General features: G+C 34.2%; 1 pseudogene; it reads left to right on the top strand.

The window, feature by feature from the left end:
- Positions 1-6570, top strand: LOC101491851 (myosin-11-like; annotated as a pseudogene).
- The last annotated feature ends 8470 nt before the right edge of the window (positions 6571-15040 follow it).

Below are 15040 nucleotides of genomic sequence, written 5' to 3'. Positions count from 1 at the left end.
ATGGAGGATAAACCACAGATGTCACTAAATCAACAACAGGAGAATCAAGAGTTACTCATTAGATGTATTGCACAATCTCTAGGCTTTTCTGGGAACAGACCAATTGCTGCTTGTCATATGCAAATGTTTCTTGCTTGCACTGGAGATCATTTGAAGTTGAGTGTAGTGTTTTTATCGTATCATCCAAACTACTGGCCATGCAACTAGGTGTGAAAACAGAACTTGCTTGTGCTATTGCTCTTTTTCTTGCGTGTCTTACCTAACATATTACTTTCAAGTCATTCATATTTCCATTTGGACTTCAGACCCAGGATAACAATAATGTCTTGGCCTATTGGTAATCAAATGCCTCAACACTTGCCTTGTTACTCCAGAACATACTCAAAGCAAGTGGTTCTGCCGGAATGGCTCGTCAGCACTGTCATTCATCATCAACAGCCTGTTTGGGAGGATGACTCGAGTAACATAGCTCCTGGCTTGAATAGATTAATCCCCGTTGAAAAGCTTTTATTTTCAGATAATGTTAAATAACAACCAGAAATGAGATCTGAATAATATTTCGTTTTATTAAGTGTGCATATATATATATATATAATAACATGATACAAGGCTACAGAAATGGAAACAAGGTCACTCCTAATTTTGTAATAATTTCCTGTCTAAAGCAAGAATAACGTCCCAGACAAAATAGCTCAATTTAAGAGACTATGAGTTGATTCTCCTACTTAATTTACACCCTATTTACAATATTCACATCTTGACAATAAGCCTAGTCCATTTCTTTTTCAGTGTTTTCGTGGAACTCCAGATGGAGTCAATTTTTCCCTAATCTATGGTAGCACAAGCAGGAGAGTAGATACATCAAGACAAGTTGAAGTCAATTACCAATCTGTGCTTTTCAAACAGCAGCTTAGAGAATATGTGGAAAAGATATATGGAATTATTCGCTATAACTTGAAGAAAGAAATTTCTCTTTTACTTGGATTGTCCATCCAGGTATGACAATCTCTTCACTACTCTTTAGTAAAGCTTCTATTAGGTTGAAACATTACTATTTTTATGTGATGAGATAGGTGCCAAGACCATCCAGAGCAAGCTTGGTCAAGGGATCATCATGTTTTGTTGCAAACACCAATGCCCAGGGCGCAATGATTGCTCCCTAGCAGGAGAGTGAAAAGCCTAGGAACTATTTTGAGTACTTTGAAAGAAAATCATGTTAGTTGAACCGCTTTTGCATCATTATTTTATTTCTATGATTCTGGCTCCGTGTAGCAATTTGAGCCAACTACACTACTTGTTCTTTACGGTGTGTGTGTGTGTGTGTATATATATATATATATTAGGATCTCTCCTATTAAATATATCACTGATAAAAAAAATGTATACTTTTCTTGAAGTATGATAAAATTACACGACATTCCTTGTTGTTTCTCAAGTTACCTGTATATATTCTCTATTTTGGTTTTAGGCAGTGGATGGTTTGTGCTAATAATTAATTAAGTTAGGTTTATTTAAATTTGAGCTAGAAGGTTGATCTACATAATTTCCTCAAACCTTAGTGAGGAATGTACATACATTTTTTACATAAATTTATTTTCCTTTCTTTGGGTGGTGGTTGTGTTTTCATTTATTTCTAGTTGTCATGCTCTGATTTCCTCTCACTTCTGCTTTATTTTGGCAGGTTCCCCCATTTTGGTTCAAAGGTGTTCACACGAAAATTTTCTCTCATGAATGTACACTTATTCAACAGGTTGTTTTTTGTACTTTTTTTTCATTCTCATTTTTATATCCTCAAGTATTCATTTTTTATTAGTCTTCTTTGAAAACAAGAGTGATGCTCATTTAGTAATGGAGAATTTGTCAAAGCTGGTTTGGCTAAAGTAGATCATTGGTGTTATGATGTGCATGAAATTAACAATGGTGTTATTCTTTTCGGTAGTTCAGTTCATTTAATAGGTACGCTAACCTTCCTGTCCTTTCTCCAAAAAAAAAAAAAAAAAGCAGTATACAGGTTCAGCCTGGAATGAGATCAAACATATTAGACAAGCTATTGGATTTCTGATATCTATATTCTTGGCTACATATCATCTTGCATATGTTAAGAACCTAGAGAGGAGAAATGGAAAAATGTCAGAAATAGAAATTAGGAACAACTTATTGAATGATTAAGAACATCAATTTTTTTCTCTAGTGAAAAAACTGTGTTTCCCTCCCTTCTTCTAACGGTCACAGATGGCAAAATATGGTAAACTGATTTTTTCTTACCTTTATTAATGTAATAAAGTCATCCATCCGAACCCACATAAAACACAGGACGATAAGCCATGACTTGTGCCCATTAAGTGAAAGAAATCTCTGATCAGGTCCTTAGTATTCAGCAGTTACATTGAAATAGCATCATGTACTGGGATGCCCAATTTAATTAATATAAGTGCCTTCGTCCATTGCACGGTTCCAAGTCACAGGGAAAACTCTTTCCATGTTCAATTCAAAATATTTATAATCTTTTTGAGTGGAAGAGTAGCCAAGAAAACACATTTAATAGCACGGGGTTCAAGTTTACCAAGATGTTTATGTTCATGAGCAAAAGTCATGCATCCAAAAATTTTCAATAGTAAATCAGCAAAGATTGATGCAATGGAAAAATGTTTAAAGAAAATTTGAAAAGGAGTTTGAAATTGAAACACACGCGATGGCATGCGATTAATCAAATATGCAGCTATCAAGACAGACCCACAAATATTTTGGGACATTGGTAGAGACGAGTAATGCACGTGCCACCTCAAGAAGATGTTGATTTTTTCTTTGCAATTCCATTTTGCTGAGGTGAGTTAACACATGAGCTTTGATGAACAATTCCATTTTCCATAAAAAAAAATCTCACGACTGTGTTAAAGTATTTAGTTCCATTGTCAGTTCTAAACACTTGTTTTTGAGAGTTAAATTGTGTCTGCACCAATTTACAAAAAGTTTTTAATATATGAGCTATCTCTTATTTTTCTTTCAATAAGTACACCCAACAAAGTCTAGTATGATCACCTGTAAAGGTGATAAACCATCTTTTGTTGGATTAAAAACTTATCCTATTAAGCCTCCAAACATCACTATGAATCATCGAAAAAGGTTTTGAAGGTTTATACTCATGTATTGGAAAGGAATTTCGATGATGTTTAGTAAACTAACAAATTTCACATTGAAATGTGGAAATATCTTGATTAACAAAATGTTTTATTATTTGAATATCTTGATTAACAAAAAGTTTTATATCTTGATTAACAATTATTTAAAACTAGGGTGGCCTAACCTCAAATGCCACAACATAATATCATCTTTATTATTTGAAACAAAAAAAAAGATACAACTGAAGAACCTATGGGTCCAGATTGGTGTCTGTTTTTAGGTCTATCTTCAAGATAGTAGAGTCCACCACTTTGCTTAGCATTGCCAATCATCTTCTCCGAAATCTTGAAATGCACAATGAGTTTCAAAAAAACGAGCTTCACATTTTTTATTTTGGGTTAATTTACTGATAAAACATTTTCCTACCACGACTGAAAAAGAGCCATCAACAACCTTAATTTCTAAATTACTTGCACAAGGTTTATATGAGAAAAATAAACTAAGTACTTCAGTCATATGGTTAGTAGCTCCGGAATCAACAATCCAACTATGGTTAGGGATGACACTAAGATGGACTGATAAAAAATTACCTTTTTGAACCATGGAGCTAGAAGGGTTTGAGATTCAAGAAGTTTGTATAATTGATCTATCTGCTCCTTGGTGAACGGAAATGAACTTGAGGAATACCGTAACTCTTGATTAGAAGTAGCTTGAAATGCACGACTTTCTCCTTTCTTCTTCGCATTAGGAGGCTTCCCATGTAGCTTCCAACAAGTCTTGCGCATGTGCCACAGACGTTTGCAATGGTCACACCATGGCTTCTCTTATTTCTTACTATCTTTATTGCCTTCCTCATTGAAATTTGTTGAAGAATCAAGGGAAATCAGATTTGATTCTCTTTTATTTTATATTCTATTTATTTTTATTTTATAATTCTGTCATTATTACATAGTATTACTATTGTAATTTTTTCCCCTATATAAACCGCTTAGGGCTGTAGTAATAAAACATGAAAGTATTTTGTCTTTTACTTTCTTCATGGTATCTAGAGCTCTTGGTTAGGTTTCTGTAAAGCTTTCTCCAACCCAATGGGGTTTGGGGTTCCAAAATTAGAAAGAGTACTAACATTTTGTCTACCTAATGGCACACAATACCCCATGGAAGGCAATCCTTATGGGTAGTGGCGGCGGCAGATGGTTTGGGTGAAAAATCAGAAACAATCAACAACGCCAGCGGTGTTGGTTTAGTAGCGGCAACCTTGGTGGTGGTGACCTAGGCAGTGGTGGCCCTGGTGGCGATGACTGGAATGGTTTATCTAACAACGGTTTTTCCAATTTTTTTGTCCATGAGGGAACTTCTAATGCCCTCAAAGTTGAAATCCAGAAACTCAATGGAAAAAATTATGTCAAATGGTCCCAAACTGCAAGATTGATACTAGACGGGAAAATATGGTTTCCTCACATGAGAGGGGCAAATGCCTATAACTGATATGAATTATAGGTTTTGGAAATTTGAGAACTCTTATTGAATTACAGGTAAGTTTCCCAATTCATATCTCCATTAAACTAATTAGCCAAGCAATGATTAATGATTAACGAATTTTCAGATTCTCAGAACTTCTAAGTTGGATCTGGTTCTGCAGGTTCCTGAATTGTACCATTCATGAAGCCATATTTGCCTTTGCCGTCCAAAATGCTCACACTGTTTGGGCTCAATATGTGTAATTTTTCCCATTCAGTTTCTGCACGATGACTTGTAAGGAATTACTTTGGTTGTTTCTTCCCATACCAAAACCACCAACATCTCTGTATCCGATGCCAGAGCCATCGTAATAATCGTTGTTGTAAAACCCTCCAAAGTTACCTCCAGTTGAAAGGAACCATCGTTCCACTGACCGGTACCACCAGAACTGTGATCGCGTCCATGGCTGCTGCCGCTGCCAGTACCCCCTCTTGGACTGCCACCATGGCCCGTGCCATCACCGGCACTGCCACCTGGTCCGGTTCCATCACCAGGGTCGCCGTCACAACCAAGGCTTCCATGTGCTATGCTGTCGGTTGAGTTTCCATTGCCGGTAGGGTTACCACAGAGGAGCCGCTTAGGGCTTGTCACAAGATAGGTGGTTCATCCCTTTTGCCTAGATAAGAAATCTATGGCTCTGATACCATATAGATAAATATTATTGATAATTGTTGTGTATTATTCTGCCAAATAGAGGTTCCTTTTATAGGAGAAAGTACAATTACTTCTTAAATTTAGAAGTGACATAAAGAAATAAAAAAACTGAAAGAAGAGGAATAATTCTAATAATGACAAGATATTTGGACAGTATTCAACAGCTATATTGAAATAGCATCATGTACTGGGATGCCCAATTTAATTAATATAAGTGCCTTCGTCCATGCACGGTGTGTTCCAAGTCACAGGGAAACTCTTTTCATGGGCAGTTAATTTTTAAAATAAAACCCTCTGAAAGCTGTCTAAAAACAGAAAATGGTTTTCAGGTTGCAAAGTTAGCTAATCTAAAAACACATAAATAAAGACCAACATATCGATCGTGTAAACCCGTGAGGGCCTGGAAGTACAACAATACACATATAGCATGAAGGAGTCTGTTTTATTTTATATATAGCAATAATGAGTAATAATAGATAGTACTTCCCAGTTTGGTAGGTTTGTATTAGTTAAGATATATCCTTTTGAACAAAAGGTTGGACACCTCAACTGACTTGAGTTAAAGGTTGAAGAAGTTCAGAGACCGGTGTTCAAATCTTGTTAGAGTAAAAAATACTAAGATAACAGCTAATATGTCAACTTTATCATATCTAAAAATAAATTTATCATTTTGAAAATATGTATCATGATATTGTATGTAACATTAACCATTTGAAGCATCTATTTTGCAGCATTCCGTTTTCTGTTGATGACATGTCGTAGTCATGGGAGCAGATTGATATCTCAGATATAGAGCCCCACCACTAATAAGTGGAAACTCTGGTCTTAGCTTTTTGTTGCCCCACGCAGATTAACAGCTTTTGTTGTAGAATTGACTCCCCGCTTACCTGGTATTCTTATACACCTCCATGAGGATATAAAGTCACATTCAGTTTAGATCAGATGTCATCAATGAATGCTCAAATGTTGGCTTTGATTGTGATAGAAACAAGTCACTGTAATAAACATGCCAAATTTACTTGGTAGTTTAAAACATGGACTGACACGACACAAGGCCCGTTGTGCAACTTTTTGTTTGAGGCTGGCGTGAAAAGAATAATACTACACAGGCCTTTACATCTTGTTTTCTCGGCTTATTACTTTGCTCAGAATAAGTTCTTTATATAGAATGATAAGAATTTCACCAGATTTTAGTGAGGAATGAAGTCCATGATTCAGAATATGTAACAACAAGAGTTCATTAGTTATAATTTTATAGAGACTTGTCCTGTCATACATTTGCATTGCTTTTGAGTTGGGCAACTGACCTTATCACCAATATTCCATTTCCCGGGAAATGGAGAGTTGGCTGATTTTTTAATTTTTATTTATCCATCTCCCACCATATCTTTACTTGCTCATTGGTACAGGGAATTAGACCAGTAAAATAACAATTTTTATAAACATGGTACATGTGAGACAAATAGTAGATAATCGGATCCTTTAAGTATGGATATGGTTCAAATTTTGACCGGTCAGTATGAAATAACATCTGTTAAAAGATATCAAACTCTTAAATGAACTTTTGAACTTCGAATGATTAATCTTTGACTTTTTAATTTTAACTGAAGATCCATAATATCATCTAATGTCACTTTTGATGCTACATACAACACTATTTATTGACATATAATAAGATAGAAATACTAATAATTAATAATTCAAGCACATATTGATGGGTCAAAGCAAAACCAATTTGTTGTTAGATCTTTAGAGTAACAAGGTTTCTCCACTGTTTCATATTCAATGTCCAAATGAACCTCTGATTGGGACCAGAGCTAAAGAAGAGCTCAGAGATCATTGTGTGGGTGACAATGATATGTTGTTTAAAGCAAAGGTGTGAAATGTTTAAGAGGCAAAGTGACGACAATGAAATGCTTGAGAAAACATCGCAATAGAAAAGTAGTTTGATAGAAAGGGATGTCCAAGCGACAGGCTATGAGGGGTTGTTAAAAAACATATCAACCCGGTAAGTCCTAAATTTTTTAGAGTATATTTCGTTTGGAGTTGGGTTTTGGAGAGAAAGGGAGGGAAATGTTTATTTTTCATTTTTTATAGGCAAAAAAAATTCTATAGTCCTTTTAACTCATAAAAATATTATCTTGATCATTTAACTTTCTTTATAACAAATTGGTTTTTTATGTTTTTAAAAGTCACAATATTGAATTATTTTTAATCATAACTTTATTTCAATCATTTTTAGTTAGAGATTTTTAAAATTTTACTGTAAGTTTTGTTATCGATCATGTAAAGAATAACATAACAGATTTTTATGTGATTTTATTATATGAATTAAGAGAAACTCACGTTTAATTTTAAGAACCCTAGCATGCATTTTACTCCAATTCTCTCTTTTTTAATTATTTTTTAAAAATTAATTGAAGGTTTATGTTTTTAAGATTATTTCAATCAAAATCTCTTAAGAGTTACGTGAGTTTTATTGAAAAAATTAAGAGAATTTTGAATTTTGATTTTTCTTATTTGAAATTATGACAATTGATGCAAATATTTATAAACATAAATGACGAACTTGACAAAAAAAAAATACATAATTAACTTGTTAAAACAATAACAAATTAATCTATAATTTGTGTGTAACTTAAAAGATCGCATGATGTATTTTACTTTTTTTAATTAAATAAATTATAAAATATTTCTAAAGTCGATAAAAAGAATAATTGAAATATTATATTTTCATGTCATTATTTCAAAAAATAAAATCAAATATATATTAACATATAGATTTACTCACCACAAACTCTCCAAAATTCTAACTCTGAAAGGTACTTTTACAAATTTTTAACACTGTAAACTATAAGAGAGATTGTTGTTTTTTAAATTCTAAAAGGTCTATTAGTATTATTTAGACAAAAGTGAGGAGAGGTGAGTGTAATTTCTGATTTTATATATTCTCCTAAACATTCCAACGTATTAGTAAACCCGTTGGGATACATTAACTTCAAAATTTATTACGGTCAATAATTACTCGTCCTTAAAACTAGCTCGTACATATTTAGCAAGATATATGCAAAAGTCTGAATTTCTAACAATACATTAGTAAGTACTAATCAGTCTCATAGCTTATAACTCACGAGTCTCATAGAATTTTAGGTTGTTTTTTTAGTAGTATTTATTAAGTATACATAATTTCTATAAAAAAATACTTCTATTTTTATTTTCAAATCAACAAAAGTTTATTTTATTGAATGTTTTATCCATGGATCACAAGTGGAGAGTTGGCTTTTGTACCCTCCATTTAAACTTATACCCCCAATTTGTTAAAAATCCAATTTTAATTCACGTGAGCGGTAAAAAAAAAATTACTCTAAAATCAGAACCTCGTTGAAATTTCCGGTAAGTCAATTTTTGCAACTAAATTTCCGGTAGTTATATTTATTACCGGAAATTTGGTTAATGAAATTTCAGGTAGTTGTATTTTCAATACCGGAAATTTCAAATTTCCGGAAGCTACCGGAAATTTCAAAAATTTTGAAAAATCCGGTAGTCAGTTTTTGTTCACCGGAAATTTCGTTTTTTGAAATTTCCGGTAGTTATTCCGGAAATTTAAAAAATCTGGTACTTAATTTTTTTTTTTTTAATATGTTTTTAATTTGTTTGTTATTTTATTTTAATTTTTTTTTTTGAAATAGGGATGGAAAACACACAACCAGTATTTATAGATTTAACTGAAACATTTACAACTGATCAAATTTTTGAGTCACGAGAAGCTGTCATATCATGGGCAAGAGAGATAGGTCGACAAAATTGAGTAGCAGTTATCATTACTCGATCAGACGTAGAGACTGGAAAGAGAGGAAGAAAGTCAAAATTAATTCTTGGTTGTGATAGAGGTGGACAATATAAGTCAAATAAAAATGACACACGTACTTCAACTAAAAAGTGTGGATGTCCGTTTAAACTTAGATCGAGACCACTGAAAACTGATGAAAGATGGATTATTAGTTTAATTTGTGGACTTCACAACCATGAGTTAGTAGCTACTTTTGAGAATAATGCATTTATGGGACGCTTAACAGAAGAAGATAAGAAACATGTTGACGAGTTGACAAAGTATCACGTTGCACCGAGACATATCTTGTCATCTTTGAGAGATCGAGATACGGAGAATGTGACTAGTATCTATCAAATTTACAAGCGACGAAGTACATACAGGAAGAATTTGATGGGACCTAGAACTGATATGCAACATTTGTTGAAGTTACTTGAAGCTGAGAAATATACTTGTTTTGAAAAATCCGGTAGTCAGTTTTTGTTCACCGGAAATTTCGTTTTTTGAAATTTCCGGTAGTTATTCCGGAAATTTAAAAAATCTGGTACTTAATTTTTTTTTTTTTAATATGTTTTTAATTTGTTTGTTATTTTATTTTAATTTTTTTTTTTGAAATAGGGATGGAAAACACACAACCAGTATTTATAGATTTAACTGAAACATTTACAACTGATCAAATTTTTGAGTCACGAGAAGCTGTCATATCATGGGCAAGAGAGATAGGTCGACAAAATTGAGTAGCAGTTATCATTACTCGATCAGACGTAGAGACTGGAAAGAGAGGAAGAAAGTCAAAATTAATTATTGGTTGTGATAGAGGTGGACAATATAAGTCAAATAAAAATGACACACGTACTTCAACTAAAAAGTGTGGATGTCCGTTTAAACTTAGATCGAGACCACTGAAAACTGATGAAAGATGGATTATTAGTTTAATTTGTGGACTTCACAACCATGAGTTAGTAGCTACTTTTGAGAATAATGCATTTATGGGACACTTAACAGAAGAAGATAAGAAACATGTTGACGAGTTGACAAAATATCACGTTGTACCGAGACATATCTTGTCATATTTGAGAGATCGAGATACGGAGAATGTGACTAGTATCTATCAAATTTACAAGCGACGAAGTACATACAGGAAGAATTTGATGGGACCTAGAACTGATATGCAACATTTGTTGAAGTTACTTGAAGCTGAGAAATATACTTGTTGGAGTAGGACTCATGAGGACTCCAACGTTGTGAGGGATATGTTTTGGACGCACACAAATTCCATAACTTTGCTTAACATGTTCCCTCTTGTATTGATCATGGATAGCACCTACAAAACCAACAAGTATAGGTTACCGTTGTTTGAAATTGTTGGTGTAACTTCAACTTGGTTGACATTTAATGTTGCATTTGCTTATATGGATTCTGAACGTCAAGACAACTTTTGGTGGGCATTGGAGAAGTTAAAAGAGTTGTTTTTTTCAAACACGCCATTTCCTCAGGTGATTGTGACTGACAGAGAACTGGCTTTAATGAATGCAATTAAAGTTGTATTTCCATCTTCAACAAATTTACTTTGTCAACTTCATATTAACAAAAATGTTGGAGCCAAATGCAAACAGTATATATTAAAGAAAGACATGCAAGAACCCATTCTTGAGTTGTGGAGGAAAATTGTTTATTGTTCTGAAGAGAAGGAGTACGAGGAACTTTTGCAAGTATTTGAGCAAGCATGTGTCGATAATATTATTTTCTTTGACTACGTCAGAGACACATGGTTGAATCCTCATAAGGAAAGATTTGTTGAAGCATGGACCAATCGAGTATTGCATCTAGGAAATACTACGACTAATAGGTATGTCATTAAAATTTCACATTTTGTATGATATATGATATATGATTTATGCATGATATATGATCATTACTTCACATTTTGTATTTTTTTTGTTTAAATATTAGGGTTGAGTCTGCTCATTGGTCATTGAAGAGATTTTTGGAACACAGTAAAGGAGATTTTTGTAAGGCATGGAATGGTATGAATGACATGTTGAAGTTTCAAATTATTAAGATCAAAGGTTCATTTGAGATAAGTAAAGGTCGCAAAGAGCATATACACAACAATCCATTCTTTGAGAAATTGACTTGGGTGGTATCCAAGAAAGCCTTAGGTGATATTGTTGAAGAATACAAGAGAGTCAGTTATGTCGGTAACGACAAAGATGTGTGTTGTTGTATACTTAGAAAGACTCATGGATTACCTTGTGCATGTGAGTTAGCAGGATACAAGATGAAAGGTGTTCCAATCCCATTAGATGCTGTTCATATACATTGGAGGAAATTAACCTTGAATAGTGATCAAGAGAATGACCAGTTGACAAATGATTCAGAGTTGGACATTACATCGGAGATGGATATAATTTGGAAAAAATGGAAAACACTTAATATTGCTGGAAGAAGGGCTTTAAAGAGCAAGTTGCGTGAAATAGCATATCCGGAGACAACATCAATGTGTGCACCAGTGGATAAAATCAAAACAAAAGGTGGTGTTAAGAAAAAAGGCAATAAGCCGAAGGGATATGACGTATATCGCGACCCATCATACTTTGAGCATGTTGATACTCAAGTCTCCCAGCAGGCATCCAAACAAGTCTCCCATCAAGCATCCAAACAAGTCTCCCATCAGGTTAAAAAATATTTCCACGAGTTTCCTTCTTTAATTCATCCATATATTGAAGACATAGTTAATGTTAAAGCAGATGGAAACTGTGGATATCGTACTATTGCTGCTTTACTTGGTTATGGTGAAGAATACTGGAACATTATACGTCGGCAGTTGTATACAGAGATTAAGTCCAAACCTGATTTATATGCTGCATTATTCAAGGAACGTTTGCAAGAAGTGACAGAGTCTTTACTTGTAACTGAGTTGGAAAACCAAGCTAACGAGAAGTGGATGACCATTCCTGATATGAGTTACGTGATAGCAACAAAATATAATCTTGTTCTTGTTACATTAGCAAAAACTTTTTGTTTGACTTTTTTCCCATTGAGGGGTGCACATAATGGAGATTTGTCACGTGATCGTGTTATCAGCATTGGTTTTGTTAACGAAAATCATTGGGTTCAAGTTAAATTGAAATCTGCATGTCCGTTACCTCCACTTGCATGGCATTGGAAGAAGCATCGTAGCGATGAGTCTACATCATGGGTTATCGCTTATGCAGGACGTCTACAACATTGAGGTTCTTTAGATTTAGAAAATAATTCACATTATATGTCTTTGGCAGATTATTGACACTTTTGAGTTGTATGTTGTTTTAAATGATATGATTGACACTTTAAATATTGTATTCAATTTAGATGATTGCCACTTTTAATTTGTATGTTGCTTTAAATAAATCACTAATAACTCAGAATAATAAATAAATCGCTAATAATAACTCAGAATAATAAATAAACCGCTAATAATAACTCATACCACCAACTGCGTGACACCGTGTACAACTAGTATCGGGACCAGCATCATGACTATGACCAACATCAGCATCATAACTAGGACCAGCATATGCAGCAACATAAGGGATCATCCGAGGATGAGATATCCTATAATACCACTGGATGTATCCCTCAACACACTCATGTGGATATGCAGTTGGATGCAATCTAGCTCGAAGTGATCGTACAGAATTCCGGTACATACTTCATTCAACATCGACATCACGTGCAACAAGCATCGATGGTGTAGGAGGAATGTGTTGAGTATACCTAAACTGTCGTATGCACCTCTCGGGTAATACGGAACCATCTTGAAACACTAACTAATGTATCCTGTAAATAATGACACAGACTGAAATCGTGTCACAGCGTTCTCATTGTAATTCGGTGCCTAGATAATATCCGTATCCCTCAAAGCATCCAACTTTGCCCTGTAATATGCAACATTCTCAGATGTTTGTTTTGCAGTCCAATGAAACATCCGTGGCATCGAGGAAATATGTTCATCCATATCCCATTTACAAATATCAGGAAAATGTTCATAAATCCAAGTCTGTAAATAATTGAAATGTAGTAAAATTATTAAGGTGATGAAATAATTAAAAAAATAATGATAAGTATAATAAATATAATAAATATAATAGTACCTGAAATAAAGATAAATATCCTCTAATCTGTTTGGTTGCAGGCAATGTACTATCTCTAAGATAATCATATAACACAACAAGTGCAGCCGGTCCCCATGCCCATTTACCACAACTATCAAGATCTTGAAACAGAAAGAGATATTTTGCAGATACAAGTGTAAAACTTTTATCCGCAAGAATGGTACATCCTACCAAATGAAGTAGATATGCCCTAGCTGCACAGTCATATATTCGTTCATGAAGTTTCTTATAAAATACCTCTTTCAACCACTCAAAACTATACGAAGCCCCTCTATTGGTCCTAGTCTCAGTGACAGCTTCATCATATGCAACCCCCAACAACTCAACAGCAGCAGCAATTGCCAAATCTTCATTGACATTTGCGGGAGGTGTGAAAAACTCTCCAGTACATGGGATGCTCAAAAGACCCCTGACGTCGTCAAGAGTAATAGTCATTTCACCGAATGGCAGGTGAAATGAACTAGTCTCTGCGTGCCATCTCTCAGCAAAAGCAGATATCATATTACCGTCAATCATATGCAAACTACATCTTCTCAGATGACGTAATCCAGATATATTAATCCAATGATCTATTTGAGCAGGTAAATGATATCTAATATCAATGAATTTGTCTTGCTTTTTGCCATTCGAAACAACTTTCAAGGCACGTCTATCCTGTTTAATTAAAAATAACACAATTAAAAATATATTATAATCTTATACTACAAATAAATTATAATGTGTAATAAAATAACTTATACTACAAATATATTATAATATGTAATAAAATAAATTATTTACTAACTTGTCCATTCCACACATTAATTGCAATATGATGCTCATAATCTGTAAGGACAGAAAGATCATAAGGACCTCCAAGAAACATGGGTTCTTCTGGTGCTGCTGACCATGTTCATCATCAAATTGTTGCTGCTACTGATCATGTTCATCATAAAACACATGATCGTGCTGGGGCTGCTCATCCTGGGGCGCCTGCCTTTCCTCATTTCTCTTTCTCCTTTTTTCAACAGCAGCTCTCCTAATTCTCTTAACTAAAGTCAGGCTTGGCCCAAACTGAGATAGAGCCCGCACAAGAGCCCAGTAGCGAGAGACCACCCAGAAGTCGCACCAGTAGCACCGTCTCTTCTCTTTCTTCTCCTTTTTCTCTCTCCTTCTCTCTCTTTCTCTGTGTAGGAGGCCGAACTCGCGAATGATCACCACCATCATATTTTCCTCCTCTGGTCCTCACTAACAAAATTCAATAAACAAAAAAAAAAAAAAAAATTACACAGTGTACCAGAAATTTCAAAAAGGAATGAAATTTCCGGTAGTTCAAAATGCATACCGGAAATTTCAAAAATGAAATTTCCGGGAATGCATCCGGAAATTTCAAATTTCCAGTATTGATTTTGAACTACCGAATTTTTCAAATTTCCGGTTTGCCTTCCCGGAAATTTCAAAAATGAAATTTCCAGTATGCATTTTGAACTACCGGAAATTTCAATCCTTTTGAAATTTCCGGTAAAATTTTTTTTTTCTGAAAAACTCACTTTTCCGGATTTTTCATGTGTGGGGGTAAACTGTTTTCATTTTTTTCTTATTTTGACTTTTACTGTTTTTTAAGGTTATTTTGGGTATTTCACTCAAAAAAACATTAAGTTGGGGGGTATAACTTTAAATGGGGGTACAAAAGCTAATTCTCTTAACTAAAGTCAGGCTTGGCCCAAACTGAGATAGAGCCCGCACAAGAGCCCAGTAGCGAGAGACCACCCAGAAGTCG

The sequence above is a fragment of the Cicer arietinum genome, chromosome 4 (genome assembly GCF_000331145.2).
Source record: "Cicer arietinum cultivar CDC Frontier isolate Library 1 chromosome 4, Cicar.CDCFrontier_v2.0, whole genome shotgun sequence".
NCBI classification, from domain to species: domain Eukaryota; kingdom Viridiplantae; phylum Streptophyta; class Magnoliopsida; order Fabales; family Fabaceae; genus Cicer; species Cicer arietinum.
This window is presented reverse-complemented; position numbering and strand designations above follow the sequence as displayed.